Source organism: Tupaia chinensis, unplaced genomic scaffold (genome assembly GCF_000334495.1).
Source record: "Tupaia chinensis unplaced genomic scaffold, TupChi_1.0 Scaffold143757_1, whole genome shotgun sequence".
Lineage (NCBI taxonomy): Eukaryota > Metazoa > Chordata > Mammalia > Scandentia > Tupaiidae > Tupaia > Tupaia belangeri.
In genome coordinates, this window is record NW_006203606.1 from 397,712 (window position 1) to 403,019 (window position 5,308).

Here is a 5,308-nt window from a genome sequence, read left to right on the forward strand (position 1 = left end):
TTAATATTACTATATGTGGGGAAAAGTACATTTAAAATGACTACTTAGAAAGTCCTATAATGAAGAAATATTTATAATAACTCTTTAAAAAGCCCTGGTCTGGGGCCAGCAGGTGGCATGGTAGTTAAGGGGATTGGATTCTACCGGGTCAACCATTTGGTTTGTGTCTCAGACCCAGCGGCCTGAGAAATGCATCAGGCATGTATGCATATGTGCCCAAAATGCAGAAAGGAGAATGGAGAAGGTACTGTGGTGTGGCCCCCTCCCAGGGGATGATTTTTCTTCCTGCCCTGCCCCTGCTGCAAGCACAGGCACCTTATAGTAAAAACAAACAAACAAATACATAAAGTCTTTGTCCATTTTGAAATATCAACAATTATTTTTTAAAAATGGAGACATCTTTTTTCTCCCCAAATTATATAAGAACCATTTGTTGATATTTTTATGTTAAGGTGCCTGGAGTAACATGGGCAAATTTTCAAAGGTAATTAATAACAGCTTGTACAGGGGCTTATTTCATCTGACTTAGCACCAAGTAAAGTAAGAGTAAATATGTCATAAAGATACGATCGGGTTTCTCCTACGTCTTTGGTATAGCCCACTTCTCCCAGGCCACACTACATCAGCACACATCCTGGTTTCCAAATTACTGAAGCTAAAATGATACAAAATTTTTTAAAAATAATTATTTATTTTATTTTATTCATTTGTTTATTTATTTATTTTTTTTAGTTTGACCAGAGAGAGACAGAAGGTGAGAATGAGAGAAAGAGGAAGTGAGAAAGCAAGCCACCAGATTCAGGACTCGAACCCTGGTCGGCCATGTGGGAGTGTCCAGCACCTTAACCACCACACCACCTGCTGGTCCCAAATGATACAAATTTTAAAACAGTTGCTCAGGTGATTCCAACATAGTTCTTTCTCCTTAAGATTGGTGGCACGTATCAATTTCTTTGATTAGGAATAGAAAACTTCAGGAAATTCAAACTTTCTTGGCCCTTTTAAATCTATGTAAATTCTTTGTATTGCCATACCTGCTTACTAATTATAATTGCTATCTATGTCAAGGGAATACTCCCCAGGCATGCCTGATCTATTTCTTATTTCCTCATGACAAAGTATATGTCTGTGTAGAGAACCATAGGTCTTTTCTTACTCTTCATTTTTTCTTTATGTTTTTGTACTCTAATTTGTTACCAACCAAGTCAGAGCTTACATTTTGGATTATGAAGAGAAACCAGCAAGTATATTCTAAAACACACACTTTTTAAACTGATTAATATCTGGAAACATTAGGCTATATATTTTCAATTGAAAATTTAGTGCAAGTGCTCTGTAGCAGAACAACAACAACAAACAAAATTAAACCAAACAAAACCAAAAAAACCCTCTAAAAATAAAAATTGCACTTTGATGCTTATCCAAGAACTCATAATGTTGATTTATGATATAAATCATCTTTCAGTTTACACATGTATTTTCAAAAGAAAACAAGTCAATGTTAGGATACTATTTCCTGTATGTTAACTGATACATTTTCATAGCAAACTAAAATGAGTAAACTCAAGGTTTGTATTATCAACAAAATAAATACAAAATATAGAGCTAATTTTTAAGTTTCTTAGAGTAAAGGGAGCAGTGAGTTTGCATCTTAAAACAGATCTGTAAATCCTTTTGCTTCTTTGTCTGAAATTTTGTAGATATAAACCATGTCTCACAGTGCTAGAAATGTCTTTTTTGGTATCAGTCTATGCAAAAGCCTTTATTGAGACATTTTCCCCAATGATATGTAATTAAAATACTGCTCCAGAAAAATATGGAAATCTTGCCAATCACTTATTATTACTAAACAAAAAAAAGTTATATCCCCACAAATTGCTCTTTTAATTTTGATCCTTTTTTTTTTTTTTTTTAAGTTTAGAAATCATGTTAGGATACTATTTCCTGTATGTTAACTGATACATTTTCATAGCAAACTAAAATGAGTAAACTCAAGGTTTGTATTATCAACAAAATAAATACAAAATATAGAGCTAATTTTTAAGTTTCTTAGAGTAAAGGGAGCAGTGAGTTTGCATCTTAAAACAGATCTGTAAATCCTTTTGCTTCTTTGTCTGAAATTTTGTAGATATAAACCATGTCTCACAGTGCTAGAAATGTCTTTTTTGGTATCAGTCTATGCAAAAGCCTTTATTGAGACATTTTCCCCAATGATATGTAATTAAAATACTGCTCCAGAAAAATATGGAAATCTTGCCAATCACTTATTATTACTAAACAAAAAAAAGTTATATCCCCACAAATTGCTCTTTTAATTTTGATCCTTTTTTTTTTTTTTTTAAGTTTAGAAATCTGCTGTTGTTTGAGTTGCATACCCATTGAAGACAGCTGGATAAAACATACTAGATTATATCAAAAGATGAATCTTAGTGTCTGACGCATTTGGTATATCTTTAGTAACCAGAATAAAATCAGTAGAAATAATACATAATTTTCAAAGACTTCATTACAAGCTAGAGTCTTAGAAAAAGGAGCCTTTAAGGGCAAAGATAAGGTTCTGTTCATCTTACTAGTTGCAAATGTTCTTCACGGAGTCCTTGATGTTTTCCGGTTTGTTTGTGGAACTTTTGTTTGTAGAAAGGCATATATGTATAGGGCCAGATCTTGTTAATTTGTTTCCTGGAGAATGTTTCCAACAACTCTTTTTTTTCCCAATGATATTCCAGGACTGGCGCTGTCTGGGCTTTGTAAAACTTAGTCTCCTAATCACTGTCTCTGGTTTATCGTTCTTTCTAGCTGAATGAGAGCCTCCCGGGTCAGATCATCTGTGCCCACAGTTTTGGGAGGGTTGAATTCAATGTTGTATATTCTGCCACCGGCTGGATGAATCCAGCAAGCAGTGAGACATTGTTTAATGACCTCAAAGGCACATTCAAGTTAATCACTGTCTATTTGATAAGTTCTATCTAGGTCTTGTGTCTTTGGAAAACCATCCAGCAGCAAGCTATATTGAGTGAGATTTTTCAGCTCAAGAAGGGCCAGCTGAGTCATAACGTCACCTGGGATGAGCTTTCCTTGGTCGATGAAAGTCATGACTAACACACCAGTTTCTGTACCCCATAGCATGTTGTCTCAGAGCAGGTTCGTGCTGGAGAGGTGCTTCAGCTAGAAGTGTTTGGTGATGCGTGACGACACAGTGCCTTTGTTCGAGCCCAGCCCCCCCTCCTCCCCCATCACTGCACGCAGGAGCCGGGCAGACGCCAACATGACTGCAGACAGAGGCCTAAGACGGCCGGACAGTGGGGCTTTGGCCTTAACCACCAGCACACCTTCTCCAGGCCAGAGCTAGCTCGTTGGAAGCACCGCAAGCAAGCGGTGGTCACAAGGGCCAGGCGCTCCCAGAAGTCTCATACTAAATTTATAAATTTCAACTTGTTTCGGTCATGTATACCACTGAGAATACTTCGGCTTCAAATACCAGTGATCTCGTTATCCATTTCAAAGGACATTTTAGGACTCCGTATTTTTTGGTGAGTCTTCCATTTGGTTCTATAGTCAGTCTTGAAATTTTCTTCTTTCTTGGCTACATTGACATCATTCTTTTTCAGTTTCCTTTCTACTATTTCCTGGCAGTTTCTCAATTTTCTCTTCAGATACTCCTCACTTGGATCTTTAATTTATATATATACACACACTCTCTCTTTTTACTATAAAGTATGTGTGCTCACTGGAGAGAAAGAGAGAAGGAAAGTGAGAAATCACTTGTCCCAGGTGGAGTGGCCATGCTGCAATCCTTCCTCCTCAATTCTCCTCTTTGGATTTTGGGCACACATTGACATGCACTATGTGAACCATAGTCCACCATGTTGGAGTTCAGTGCCTTAACTACCATGCTACCTGTTGACCCCTATCTACTCTCATTTTAATCGTCTTTATGGTACATCTCATCTAGTTTCAAATACTGCTAGAACTCATATGACTTCTAAATCTATGTCACCAGCCAAAACATCTCAAAATACAGCCCAAGATGCGGACTCATTTATCTGTCAGACCACCTTCTAAATATAAATTCCTATGGACATCCTGAAGTCTCATTGAATTCTATATATTTGACAACGAGTGATTTTCATCTCCTTGCCCCTCACTCCAACTTGAACAAATATGCTTCTGCTATATTCTACTTTAGTTACTTTTTATAAAATTTTCCTCTTGGACTTCTACAATCTAATTTTTTTTTTTAGAGTTTTTTTTTTTTTTTTTTTTTTTTGCTATAGTGCGTGTGCGCTCGCCAGACAGACAGAGAGAGACCTAGAAACAGAAAGCGAGAAATCACCCCCCGGGGGGATGGTCATGCCGCAATCCCCTCTCCTCCATTCTCCTCTTGGGATCTTGGGCACGCACGCACACACGCCCGGCGTGAGTTTTCAGTCACCGGATTTGGGAAGCGAACCGCGGTCGACTACGTGGGAGTCCAGCGACATAGCCATTACGCTAACTGCTGGTTCCCTCTCCAATCTAATTATTAATCAAGGAAATTTTCATGCCGAATGTCTCAAGTTCCTGTGATGTCCAATGAGTCTCAAGAGCTTTGTTCTCATTATAAATCTTTGTCCATCTTGAACCCCTACTGTAGTTTTATGGGATCGACTCCTATACATAAAGCTGTATTTGAGATTTTATCTACCTGTAAGGGTATGCTGCCTGGGCAGGGCACAAGTGCCAGGGAGTGAATGCCCAGAAGCAACCCTCAGCAGCCTGAGGGTCAGAAGTTGGTGAATAAACACAACAGCTTTCTTACTGCGGTGGGATAATTCTGAAATACATTCTACATAGTGCCTCAGAGGGACTCCAGAAGGATTGAGCCTCAGTGGACTACTACAGTAATCCACATGCCAATGTCCTTTTACTAGCCTTCTTTATTCCTTGTCTCACTTCTTTATTCTCTTCTGCTTCTGGATCAACTCCAGAATAAGCTATTTATATTTAAAGTCTTATGCACATTCTAAGACACTTGAATTTTACACTTTGCTTCTGGAGGTTAAGCTCTTCAATTTTCCATGTTATATGTGAGTACTTCTCTTTGGCAGAGTTTAAACTGGAAAATTGTAAGGATGTCTGAGAAACATTAGGCTCTTAATGTTTGTGGCATAGAGGAGTATTTGTTTTGAAGGACAAGGATGAAGTTGAGTATTTGTAATCACATATTAGTACTATTAATATATATTTAAATGTAATATGTATTATATTTCTGTATTCCTTGAGATTGTATATTGTTTTGTTGAAAATCAACACACATCATCCATCACAG

General features: G+C 37.5%; 1 pseudogene; it reads right to left on the reverse strand.

Moving 5' to 3' along the window:
* Window positions 1-2,560: 2,560 nt before the first annotated feature.
* Window positions 2,561-3,172, reverse strand: LOC102468161 (GTP:AMP phosphotransferase AK3, mitochondrial pseudogene; annotated as a pseudogene).
* Window positions 3,173-5,308: the final 2,136 nt, after the last annotated feature.